At 36.6% G+C, this 14,479-nt stretch overlaps 1 pseudogene; it reads left to right on the top strand.

Annotated features, from left to right (window-relative positions):
• The first annotated feature begins 7,736 nt into the window (after positions 1–7,736).
• On the top strand, positions 7,737–8,741 carry LOC139777628 (uncharacterized; annotated as a pseudogene).
• Positions 8,742–14,479: the final 5,738 nt, after the last annotated feature.

The raw sequence follows: 14,479 nt of genomic DNA, 5'->3' as shown, positions 1-14,479 counted from the left end.
AGTATACCGAGCACCATATTTAGTTTCATTTCTAATTCTTCACAACTTTCTCCTGTTACACTTGCGGTCGTGTTATCTGCAAATAATCTAAATGTACTTCCCTTCGGGCAGACTTTAACTATATCATTTATGTACAAAATAAACAATCGAATCGAATCGAATCGTTATTTATTACACGCTCTAGGATACGTCCCCTAAAGCGTAGAAACATTTGTACAAAAATAAAGAGACAAAGTATAAGGTATAACGCAGATAAGACTAAAGTAACAAAAACAAAAAAGAAAAAGAGAAGTAAAAAATAAGAAAAAAATAAAAATAGGAAAAAAGTTCAGCGCACAAAAAGAAAATAAATCAGCCGTGAGTTTGTCGTGACATTGCAAGTAGGTAATTATACAGTTTTGATTTAAAGATATTTAAAGAAGACGCGTTGCGTATGTCCGGAGGTATGCTGTTCCACAGTTCCGCAGCCGAGCTACAGAAAGAACGCTTGTAAAATTCGGTGCAGGACACTGTGGAGGAATCCATGTACCGCGCGGAGCCCTTATTTCACGCGTGACTCTATTATGTTTAAACACAAAGTTAGAGTAGGTAACCTCTTTTCTTTGATAGCTCCGAAAAAGTTAGGCTCCCCACGAAGTACAATCGTCGAGAACTAATCTTAAGCCAACCAAGTCTGTCAAAGTAAGGCGTTATGTTCATCCCACTTGGCCTGGAAAATAAAACGGACGCATCTATTGTAAGCTCTCTGCAAGCGAAGATTTTGTTCTCCCGTAATGTTAGTCAGGATCGTGCAACCATAATCAAGTATAGGCACAATCAGGGCCGAGACCAGCATGATGCGAAGAGGAAGCGGTAAGAGATGCTTGCAGAGCTTTAGTTGGTACAGCGCCGAGTTAGCTCTAGATATTGTATTCGAAATCTGCTTTTCCCACGACAGCGAACAGGTTAATATGACACAGATATTCTACAGAGTTCGAAAATGGTATTATGGAATCATAAATGGATAGTAACGCATCGCTCTCCAGACTACTGATATAACGCAGCGTCCCCACAATAATCGCTTTCGTTTTCTTGGGTTTGATTGTGAGCCTATTATCTGTAGCCCACTGCACGACTCTCTTTATGTCCTCATTTATCCTAAGGATTGCATCGGCGAGAAGACCGGGCTCAACATGCAAGTAAATTAAAAGGTCGTTTGCATAGAATCAAGAGACACGGTAGTGTCTCGCGCCAAGTACACGCGGAGCGAGACCAACCGTGACTCTTTTACGCGACGCGACGATTTGCGAGTACTCGAGATGTTGAGATCTCGATAACAAGTGAACGGATCAAGTTCTAAGTAGGCTTGATCGATAGCTTGGGGTCGATTTGGGGGGGTGGTACGTGTTTTTATTTTTCTGCTACGTGCCCTACAAGCGGAGATATTGTGACGCAAAGTCCAAATGTGAAAATTTTATATTAAGATACGTTGTTAAGATACGTTGACGCTCTCAATATATAACATATATATATCAGAGAAATGTATCTTTCACTTTTTCGACACTGGCGGTGCTAGTATCGCCAGTTTCGATATCGCGCGCGCATTATCATCGATCGATCTAGTAGGTAAATTAGGTCGAGTGACTTATCGGTCAGGAGGAAGATTTATATTTAGGTTTTACATAGACTTATCGGCTAGGAGGTTATCAAGTAGGAGGTACATATGTATACGTGTGTGTACTGCGCGCAGTGCAGACAGTGCGTTCAGCGCACTGTCACAGTCAGTTTATAATAACCTAGAAATGTATCAGTGTATCGTGCGACACCGTGATCTCTCCTCATTAAATACGATAACTAAGAAATAGATAGTATGTGACAGTCGTGACCGTCGCCGCGTCGCGTCGTGACAAATGACAGATAGTGAAATATATATAACCAAGAAATGGATAGTGTGTGACAGTCGTGACCGTCGCTGCGTCGTGACAGATAGTGAAATGAAATATATAAAGTATTGTAAGGATGACCGAATAAGTGGAAGGGTAGATTCTTGGTCTTATATATGTTCAATGAACTTTCGTGTAAATATATGCCTTTTGGAACGAACGTAACTGGTGACTGGCCACTGGCGAAGCTCTGACTCGACTCGCTGCTTGAGTTTGTCTTAACATGCACGAACGCGTACGACCGTTGAAGCGCGCCTCGCGCCCCAAGATCCCTTATTGCCAAGCGCCTATTGCGCCCTCCGTAATATCAACGGATAGACCGGCGACCGCGCGCCATTTACATGCGTTGCGACACTAGCGCGGCCTTACGCCATGAACCAACTAACTAAATACTTCTAGATCTCTTACAACTTCGGCCAGCCTGCAACTACATTCGTCTCGAATGTGTTAGGAACAACAAAATGTAAAACAAAACGCATATACAAACTTTTCGCAATATGAACTTATGCACTAATTTAAATACAATATAATTTTTCACGCACTTAACCTATATGCTTACTGCTTATATCTAACGCAAACTTAATATCTTTGGGGGTAGGACTGGTTTGACTAAAGGTTTAAACTTATCGGGTGATAATATCGCATTATACGGCCTAGGCGTTTCGTTAAAGCCTGGAATATCCGTGATCACGTAACGATTCTTATTAAGGATTTTCGCCACTTGGTACGGACCTTTATATTTAGGTTTAAGCTTTTTGCTTTCGCCAACTTTGGATTGTAAGTCCCGCACTAAGACATAATCGCCAACTTTGTACTGTGATGGAGTCTTATGGGTCTTATCATAATACATCTTATTATACTCTTTAACTCTTTCAGTTGCTTCGACCGCTATATCTTGCGCTTTTTGACGCTCCTGTGCTAAATCATTATCTATCTTAGCTATATCGTCTAATAAACGTTTAAGAACAACATCTGAATGACCGTGTTGATCGTATCCTAAAAGCAATTTAGAAGGAGTAGAATTTATGGAAGAATTAACCGTATTATTAACCACGTATTGAATTTTTAACAAATGAGTTTTCCACTCGTGCTGATCATCTATTACTTTAGTTAGGGACGTTCTGAGAAACCTATTAGAACGTTCGGCTAAACCATTAGCCCATGGTGAGGCTACTGCGACCTACCTATGTTTAATATTTAATCTTTCAAGAAAAGCAAGAAATTCTCGCGATGTAAAGGCCGTGCCTCTATTTGAAACTATCTCCTTAGGATTTCCAAACACATTAAAAAGGAAAAGTAACTTATCACTGGTTTCTTTAGACGTCGTTGTCCGCGTGGGCAAATACCACGTAAATCGCGTGAAAGCATCAACTATTACTAATATATACTTAAAATTATCTGACGTAGTGGGCAATGGACCGTAATGATCCACGTGTATAACTTCAAACGGTACCGAAAGAGCAGGCGTTAACTGCATTTCACCTTCTCGCGAACATGTTGAAGAATTAGCAATTAAACACGTCACACAATTGTCGATGTAAAGAGAAACATGAAACTTATCAATCGCTTTTATTATCGCTAACATTTCGAGCTCGAAGCTATGATAATTCGACTCAGCCTTATTAGTTGCTTGACTAAAATACGCAATTGGCGCCCATTGGCCATTACTCTGTTTTTGAAACAATATGGCTGCTAATCCATGCGAACTCGCATCCGTATGCAGCTCTGTTTCTGCTTCGGAGTTATACATCCGCAATACCGGATATGACGTTAACTTTTGCTTGAGAGTATCAAAGGCTTTAATATGCGCTTCTTCAAAAACGAAATCAACCGATTTTTTAAGCAAGTTATACAACGGCCTTGCAATCAATGCGAAATCTTTGATAAACTTTCTAAAATAGTTTGCTAAACCAAGAAACCGTTGCAGCTCATGCATGTGCGGGTAAGCATAAGCTTTAATCGCCTCTGTATGCCTATGACTGATAGATATACCTGCGGATGATACATCATAACCTAAGAATTCAATTCTCTTTCTAAGAAATTGACATTTCTCATAATTCAACTTAAAGCTGTGTTGCTTCAAAATCCAAAGCACTTCTTTTAGCGTTTCTAAATTTTTCTTGACAGTTTTCGACGGTATCATAATGTCATCAATGTACACGATCACCTTACGACGACGGATAAGAGAATCGAGTTTTTCCTTTAACCGTTTCTGAAATTCGGCCGCTGATTCACTCCATCCGAATGGTAACACCGTTGATTCGAATTGACCGTCGGGTGTTGCAAAAGCAAAATACTTAGTATCGTCAGGGTGTACTTTCACCTAATAGAAACTATCTTTTAAGTCTAATAACGTAAAAACTTCATTATCCCCGAGTTCCGCGATACAATCCTCGATCACAGGGAACGGGCACTTTTGCTTCCACATTCTAGCATTTAACGGCCTAAAATCGACACATAACCTTAACTTGCCGTTTTTCTTCCGCACTAAAACTGTACGTGCACAATAAGGCGAGGTACTCGGCTTAATAATACCGCGGGCTAGGAGTTCATCAGTAATCTCTCGGACCTGTTTTCTTTCTTCGTATGATAAACGACGCGGAGCATACGCGTATATTGACTTGTCACGCAACGCAACTCTAACCGCGTAATCGTCCTCGACGACAGGGATGTCAGCTTCCTCAACTTCCTGAATTATTTGTCTCAGTTTATCTTTCACGTCTTCACCAAAATCAATCTGATAATCTCTTTTCGTTTCAATGGCCGCACAAATATCTGTAGTTATAAAGTCTTCCGGAAAAAACTTAACGTCACTGGCTTTCTGATTAGCATGCAATGACAACGTAACCTTATTTTCCATAAAATCGCGATCAATGACCAGATCGTATATGAAATTATCTTTATCTAAAATGTATAAATCAATCTCGTACTTTTTATCGGGATAGAAATCCAAAGAAATTGAAGCTCTGACAATGCCCTTAACCGGAATCGGATAATTATTTAACGTAGTGAATTTACGCTTAGGTTCTATTAGCTTACTCGAATCTTGCAAACTAAACTTCTTACAATTCTCATCTTTTATAAACGATACTGGACTTCCCGCACTTCCGGAACCTCTGTCGCTGAAGACTCAGATGCTATCACAGTAGACGCCGGGACATCGTTCTTTTCTTTGACTGCTGCTATCGCTGCAGGCGTTTCACCAGCAGATGTCAAAAGATTTTTCTTCTTCCATTTAGGGCAATCCACTCTTCGATGGCCCTTGCCCTTGCAAAAGAAACACGTAAGCTCGGTGTCTTTGCAGTCCTTGTGATTATGGCCTTTCTTTCCACAATTTTTGCAACTTGCTGCCCTGTTGTCGTTTGATCTATGGATGTCAGACGATTTCTTCTCAAACGTACCAACAGCAGACGTTATCTGACACATTTGACCGATGAATTGCTCGACTGAGGTGGCAGGGATCGCTGCTGCTGTGGCCTTTAGCGACCTCTCGTTGATACCTCCAATCAGCAAATCAACCGTATCTTGAACAGGTAAACCTTGACTATGCATTAACGCCAACTTGTCTATGGCGTATTCCTGGAACGTTTCCTTAGATGGCGTCCATTTCCTGGGTTCAATCTTCTGCATTACCACATAGAATGGAAGTTTCCGCTCGAACATCTTGAGCAATGCTTGGCGACAGCCCGCCCATGAACTCAACACCGGGCCTGATTGCGTGTCGTACCATTTCTTCGCCATTTTCGTTAATTTGCTTGAAGCCGCAAGCAACGTCACATCGTCGGCCACTCTATGGGCATAAGCGACTTGATCAACTCGCTGTACCCATCGCTGCACATTTTCGTCAGCTCCACCTCCATATTCTGGAATCTGCGATGCCAATAGTGAAACTGCATTGGCGGGAGAGACGGAACTCATGACCAAAAGCCTGGAACTTTCCGTATTTCCGTGTGCTGATGACGGGACGTGCGATGGCGTCGTCGCGTTCTGCCATTCGGGAGATGCCGGCGTGGCATTATTCCCTCGCTGCACAGTACTTGAGATTTGCTGTAGGAACTGCTGTTGCTGTGTAGCCATCTGCCCCATTAACTGCTCAAAAACGTTTGTCAACAAAGATGTCAGCTCGTTCTGCAATGGAGATCGTTCCGTATTCGACGGCGCCTGCGTCGGATTAACCGTCGCGCCTTGATTTTCTGCACTCGAGAAGATGTCGAAAGGACCGTTCCTTTCCAGATGCAACATAATCGCATCGATTAGCTCGTCCCTTGTTCCCGTCACGGGGAGACTATATCTCGAAGCTGCTTCCTGTAGTTGCACGTGCGTTAACTCGTCGAGCCGCCTGCGATCCATTTTGCACCGGACCGCCACTACACGCGCGCACTGTATTTCGAAAACCGAATCTCGTGTCCTGAAATTCGTGTCCTGAGCCTCGCTTCCTCGAGACTCGTATTCCTGAGTCTCGCTTCCCTGAGCCTCGTGTCTCTAAGCCTCGCTTCCTTGAGACTCGTTTCCTGAGACGTTCCTGAGATTTACGTCGAACTTCGCTGCCGCTCGCGAACACACTTCTGAACTGTACTTCTGATCCGTTACCGAAAAACCGATATTCGCGCTACCGAACACTAACCGTGACCGGGCTGCGATAACCGTGAGAACCGGGCTGCCATCCCACTTCTGAACTGTAAGGATGACCGAATAAGTGGAAGGGTAGATTCTTGGTCTTATATATGTTCAATGAACTTTCGTGTAAATGTATGCCTTTCGGAACGAACGTAACTGGCGACTGGCCACTGGCGAAGCTCTGACTCGACTCGCTGCTTGAGCTTGTCTTAACATGCACGAACGCGTACGACCGTTGAAGCGCGCCTCGCGCCTTAAGATCCCTTGTTGCCAAGCGCCTATTGCGCCCTCCGTAATATCAACCGGATAGACCGGCGACCGCGCGCCATCTACATGCGTTGCGACACTAGCGTGGCCTTACGCCATGAACCAACTAACTAAATACTTCTAGATCTCTTACAGTATTGACCATGCACGGTCAACTCCCATATGAAAATTTAAGCCGCGTTAGTTCATTCTGGTATATTGTCCCAGGTGGCGTTTACATCATTTTAACGGCTAAACCGTGTACATACATACATACACGTGGTATCTACTGTAAAAAGTGAGCTTATTAATTATAGAGAAAAGCGATCGAAAGGAAATAAAGTAAATCGTGTGTGGAGCGTGTGAAGAATATTATCTGATAAGGTAAGTTGTATATGAACAATAGGTGCTTTCCATTTACATAAAAACTCAGATAATTCTCACTTGTGACGTCGTTCTATCCTTTTTGGGAATTAATGAATAATAAAGACAGAATGACATCACAAGTGAGAATTATCTGAGTTTTGATGTAAATGGAAAGCAACTAATATAAATATATAAATATCGCAGCGATCGATAATAAAAGGTTATGATTGCTTTATTTAGTTGTATGCTTTTATATATATTGATTTGGTATTTTAATGTTGTTTTGCATAAAAGTTTGTGAATTTTGAACAGAATTTTTGCTAATTATGTTCGCGTGTATTACTACGTTTACGCGAGCGTTACTTTTGTAGTAACTTACGATTATTCCTTCGCGTAAACGGAATTTTCCTTCGCGTAAACGGGATTTTGTAGTAACTTGTGATAATTTACTCCGCGTAAACGAGTGATATATCGTAAGTTACTACAGAAGTAACGCTCGCGTAAACGTAGTATATGCCTAATAAGATGAGATAATAAAGACATATTTTCAAGTTTCTTATACTTTTGCAGTTTTCAACTTTAATCATGGTAAAAGTAGAGTGGTTTTGCATTGTACCAGGCTGTAAATCGAACTCAAAGGCTCCTGACCACTTTTTTCCAAAAAATCCTACATTATCACAAAAGTGGAAAGAAATTGTAAACAATAGTATTATTTTCAATGCTTCATCAGAGGATTTAAGAAAATATAGAGTATGCCACTTGCATTTTTTGCCTGAAAATTACATTTACTCTGTCAATCGTCGAATACTGAAACATAATGCAGTACCTAGTTTAAATATATATAATGCACAGACAGTTAATACAGAGGTGAATGATATAAATACTACTGAGCAACATTCACGATCTGAAACAAGTATAACTGAGATACATTTAGAATTTGAAGCAAATACAACTGACAATGAGTTACATTTACAATCTCAAACCAGTCATGAGTGTAATGAAACTTCTACAAGTACAACTGAGCTGCATTTAGAATCTGAAGCAAATACAACTGACAATGAGTTACATTTACAATTTCAAAACAGTCATGGGTGTAATAAAACATCTACAAGTAATTTTATATGTGCAGAAACAAGTGCGTTACAAAACGATCAAAATAATATCGCAGATAAAGAAGTTAATTGTCCCAGTACTCCCAGTACACCAAGTACCTCAAGAAATATACTTGGTTCTGTTACAAGACAATGCCATTTAACACCAAGAGCACAAAAAATATATAAGAAAACTGTAACATTAGCGAAGAAAAGAAACCGAATGAAAAGACAAATAATAGATTATAAAACACGCCTGAAAGATGCAAAGAAGTTTTCAAATACACAATTTTACAAAAAATTCAATAGTTTAACTCCAACACAAAGATTGTTCTTTGATATGCAATTACGAAACACAAAGTATTCTCCAAAGGTAAATTTCAAAATATTATTTAATGAATTAAAATCTACATTAAAATCAACCTGCCCAGAACAAAGTTCACAATATTTGAACAATATATTTTTTGAATTATAATCATGCAATTGTATAAATTTGTAAATCTTTGTTATTTGTGAAAGACATAGTTCGCGCAGGTTTTTTAATTTTGTACAGTTTTTTGAGCAGATACAATTATCATTGCAAAAATTTTATATTAGAAAAATTGTAAAAACTTTTGTTATTATTTGTGTATATAGGGAAGGAAATTTACGTTGGAAGAAAAAATTTTAGCACTATCATTGTATAAGCAATCCGGGGCTTGTTACAAGTTATTATCAAAATTATTTGTTTTACCGAGTGCTACAACTCTGAAATATTTGTTACGAACTATTTCTCTACAACCAGGAATTAATAAATTTATTTTTGAGCATCTTCGGCAGCATATTGCACGAATGAATGATGAAAGAGATAAATTATGTGTACTAATGTGGGACGAGATGTCGTTAGAAGCCAATTTACAATATGACCAATCAAATGACAAAATAATTGGCTTTGAAGATTGGGGACATAGACGCACATCATTGCTAGCTGATCATGTATTAGTTTTTATGGCACGAGGAATTTGGACAGGATGGAAAATTCCATTAAGTTACAACTTCTGCAAAAGTCAAACAAAATCTCCACAATTACTAAGATGTATCAAGGAAATAGTAAATGAATTAACTCAAGCTGGTTTGACAATTATCGCAACAGTATGCGACCAAGGAGGGCCAAATATGACAGCCATTAAAAAACTTCTCGACGATTCAAGAAGTAAATGTATACAGACAGGTCAAAAATATCGTGAGTATTTAGTTTTAATTAATATATTATATATTAAACATAATAATATATTATATATTAAACATAATAATATATTATATATTAAACATAATAAATAATACATAAAATAATTTTCATTTTTTAAGGAGGTACTATTGAACTTTTCGGACAAAATATAGTACCCATCTATGATCCACCGCATCTTTTGAAAGGAATACGCAATAATTTATTATATAAAAATTTGGAAATTAATGTTACTAATTCAGAAACAAATGAACGACAGTTTGCAACGTGGGATGTCATTAATCTGGCATATAAGATGGACATTAATACAAATACATTAAATCGTCAAGTGCCAACATTAACTGATGAACATGTAATTAAATCAAAAATAAAGAAGATGAAAGTTAAAAATGCTGCACAAGTTCTTAGTGCAAGATTATCAGCATATATTGAATACAACAGTAAAATCAAAGGTAATTTGATAAGTAGTAATCACATTATCACTTTGTTTTAATTTATTTCAGTATATAATATACATGTATATATTTATATGTATTTTATTTATCTTTGCAGGAGGATTTGTTGAGTCGCAGATTGGTCCCTTACAAATGCCAAACAAGGAAGGATATGATACAGCGATCGCATTAGATTTCTTTAACAAAGTGTTTGATTCTGTCAACGCACATACTTTACGTCCGGAGACTCCTTTACGCGTTGCAGTAAAAGAAAACAGCAAACATCACGATTTTTGGCCATATGCTATTAAAAAACTATCTCACATGCGGTATGTAGATCCCAAAACTAAAAAACCAGTTAGGTGCATACCATCCTTAAAAAATTGGATTTTTACTCTACGTGGTTTTCAAAACATATGGAAGAAAGTAAATAACGCAGGCATACAGTTCTTAAAGACAAGAAATATTAATCAAGACCCATTAGAAAATTTTTTTGGTATGATTCGTAGCCACGGACGTAGAAATATTAATCCTTCTTGTAGCCAATTCTGTGGATCGTACAAGACATTATTAATAAATAATTTGACTTCGAAAGGGTCTATGGGCTCTAACCGTGAAAATAAAAATGACGGTGATTTGTTATTTACATTTAAACAATTTGTGAAAAACGTTTCTCATGTAAACACTACAGAACAAATAGTAGAAGAAGATTCTCTAGAATCATCTCAAATTACGCATACAACAGTAATGGATAAAATCTCATCAAATAGTAATAATAGTCAAGTGTATGTTGCTGGCTGGATTGCAAAAAAGACTTTGTCTTTGAAACAATTCAAAAATTGTCCAGCGTGTAAACAGAGTCTTTTAACAACAGATACAACACGTAAAGAATATATGCAATTAGTTCATAGAGAATATGTACGAGAGAAACCTTCGTTAACTTACCCGTGTATATCCTTTTTAAAACATGCATTTATTGAAGCTGATTCAATTCTAAATAAAAATATTTCTTCCGTATGTTTTCGCAAAAATGTTTCCGCCTTGTTACGTGCACGTTTAAACGAAAAATTAAATTTAGATTTTATAAGATGTAATGAACATAAAGAAGAATTAAAATCTACTATAATTCAAAAAATTACAAAACTATTCTTGTATACATTCTGTAAAACAATTAATAGAATTTTATCTGGTCGTGATACTCGGCATATACCTACAAATATTATATTTAAGCAAGCTATCGAACATTGTAAAAAAAAGCAAAAACGATATATAAGAAAAATGTAAAAATTCTTTTATTAAATAATACTTATATTTGTATCATAATATTTATATGTCAATACTTATATAAATTTATCCTACCCACATATTCTTATTAAAGTTGCAATTGTTAAGTTATAATTTAATAATAACTATTATGCTTTAATTAAACTAATGTAATTTTTTATTTTTAGGCTTATAACTTTATAGTTGCAACTTTTTTGTTTTCTCTTTTTGATTTAATTTTACAGTTACTTTTAGGTTGCAGTCCACTTGACGCTACAAATGCTTTGAAGTTTATTTTCTCCATTTCTCTTCATTAAAAGAATGGAGAGGAGGAATGCTTCGAAGTATTTGTAGCGTCAAGTGGACCGCAGCCTTATTAAATATGCTAGAAGTACATCGGCCATATTGAATATTAGTTCGTCTACGTATATTAGCCCAGGTGGCGTTCAAAACACTGTTCCAAAGCAAACTATGGGAGTTGCTAATCTATTTATTAGTAATCTGTGGTATTGACCGAGAGCTGATGCCGAGGAGATCTTTAATAAAAGAAAGTCTATCCAAAATTGCACACGTACGTATATGCTGTCTTGTAAAAGTGTCGAATATATATATATATATATATATATATATATATATATATTGACCCACACACGTTTACACACAGAAAGTTATTCTTTATGATGTTTACAATTTATACATAATTTATACAGCGTTTATACAGAATACCATAACCGTGTGCTCGCCCTAGCAAACTGCTGTATATTTGAGAAATTCGGTATTTCAATCTTTTAATAATTCTTTAGGACCGTTTTTTAATAATTCTCTTGATTTCTTGAATCAATCAATAAATTACTACAGAAGTAACACACATATATATATATATATAACTGTATTCTGTATAAACGCTGTATAAATTCTGTATAAATTGTAAACATCATAAAGAATTAACTTTCTGTGTGTAAACGTGTGTGGGTCAATTTGGCGTCCGAGCCAAAATATTGGGTTGTCGGAAAAGTCATATCGTATTTTTGCAACAGATGGCACTAGTTCAGTTTTGGAAGTACTAGAGTCATTCGCATGTATGTTATTGCTATGTCATTTGACAGCTGACGGTTCTAGCTTCATTCTAAAAAAAAAAATTTGAGCGATTTGGTTGAGTTTTGGAGATTTCACAACAAGTTGAAAATGGAAGACCAAACTGTGCATTTTCGCCATATTTTACTGTTTTACTTCCGTAAAGGGAAGAACGCGCGTCAAGCTTGTGAAAAGTTGCGTGAAGTTTACGGTGACAATGCTCTACAAGAACACGACATCGAAAGCAGACATTCATCAGAGGAAGGTTATGCTCTCAGTGTGGTGGGATTTTAAAGGTGTCGTGTTTTTCGAGCTCCTACCAAGAAACCAAACAATCAATTCGAATGTGTACTGTCGGCAATTGGACAGTTTGAACGAATCTGTCATCCAGAAACGTCCAGAGCTCGTTAATCGTAAAGGAGTTGTGTTCCATACGTCATAACTTTTCCGACAACCCAATATCTGCTCGTAACTGTAAAATTTGTACTTAATCCTGCCAGAAAATATTAAATAAACGATGTTCCCCTTAGGAAAATTTACTTAAAGTTTTTTAAAGTTACTTAAAGTATTTTAAAGTATTATAAAGTATACTAGCCGTAATAATAGTATACTAATAGTATAATAGTAGACTAATAGTATACTGACAGCCGAGCGTAAAGTTTTCTTTAAGTTATTAACCTCAATAAAAACTTTATAAGCAAGTCGCAAATATACTTTAAATTTACTTTTAACAAACGTAATACTTATAAATATACTTTAACTTTACTTTTTATAAAGGTAATACTTAAAGCTGATTTTAACTTATGCGTGTTGTTTCAACAGTATACTTAAAAAGACAAGTTCCCTTTTTCACCACACTTGCACCACACGAGACATTAAGAAATATTATATCATATATCCAATTCAAAATTTTATTACTCTTTTTAAACTGAATTTGTTTCTTAAGATGATTTTTGGAAAATTATATATTTGAGCTGGTTATGACATATGTAGACTGTATATAACACTTACATTAAATTAAGAAGTAGTCTACCACGTAAGGCAGTTGGCTCACGATCCAGAGGTCCCGAGTTCGAATCCCACCAAGGTAAGTGTGTTTTTCAAATACGAGAAAATATTTATAATCATAGACTGCATCTTAAGAAACAAATTTAGTTATAAAATAGTAATAAAATTTCGAAATAAATAATTTTTTTTTATTCCGGGTGAATATCGGAAATCAGTGTCCTCTAGTATTAAGAGGACTGTAATCTTAAGTCTAGTGTCTCATGGTTAGAGGATATTCCTCTAGATTTTAAAATATCTTCTTGAGACCGTATTTCAGAGGAAAATCCTCTAAAATCAAGCGGGAGCCACTAAATGACAGAATATTTTTTTGGGGTGATTAATAGTAATTGCATGAGTTAACTTAAAGTAACCTTTAAAGTATATTATAGAAATACTTAAAGTTTGGTTCGAAATCACTTCTAGTTTATCAATAGTTTATCAATAGTAATTTTTTTGGTAAACTTTCTAGTTTATTTTAAGTTTTTTTAAGTAAATTTTCCTAAGGGTCATCAAAATGACTATGAAATCGTCAACTGGTGTACAAGGTAGACAGATGTTTTATGATTTTAAATATTTTAAATAGAGAAAAATAGCGTCAACATATGATTGACTCACGTATGCGCTGGGAAAGTTACAAAAATATATATAACCAAGAAATGGATAGTGTGTGACAGTCGTGACCGTCGCTTCGTCGTGACAGATAGTGAAATGAAATATATAAAGTATTGACCGCAGAGAGCTGATGCCGAGGAGATCTTTAAGAAGGAAGGTGCATCCAAAATCACACACGTATGCATATACAGGGTGGACCATTTTAATCCATCCAGTCGAATATTTCGAAAACCAAGCCCGGGAGAGAAAAATGTTATAGACAAAAGTTGTTTAGTTTCGAGGGGGCCATAAGATGGTGTCATTGGTTTGACCTTGGATGGTCGTTTAAAGCTCACATAAACGACACCTTTAATTTCTTAAATGGAAACCCCTATTTTTCAATGCATATTCTTGTAGCTAATCTCGAGAGCTTTTCAAAACACTATAATAAAGTATTTTTTCATTAAGAACTTTTGGAATTATGAGGCTTGAAAGTTCTAGTATTTTGACATAAAATACAAAATATCTTGTAAAACATTAAGTTTTCGGTTACCTTAATACTTTTATGCACAGAATAATGAGACGAATCAATTGGTATGAAAA

This window comes from Temnothorax nylanderi, unplaced genomic scaffold (assembly GCF_030848795.1).
Source record: "Temnothorax nylanderi isolate EJ_2023f unplaced genomic scaffold, tnyl_v1.0 TNYL_tig0155_pilon, whole genome shotgun sequence".
NCBI lineage: Eukaryota > Metazoa > Arthropoda > Insecta > Hymenoptera > Formicidae > Temnothorax > Temnothorax nylanderi.
Note: the sequence above shows the minus strand (reverse complement) of the source record. Positions and strands in the feature narration are given on the sequence as shown.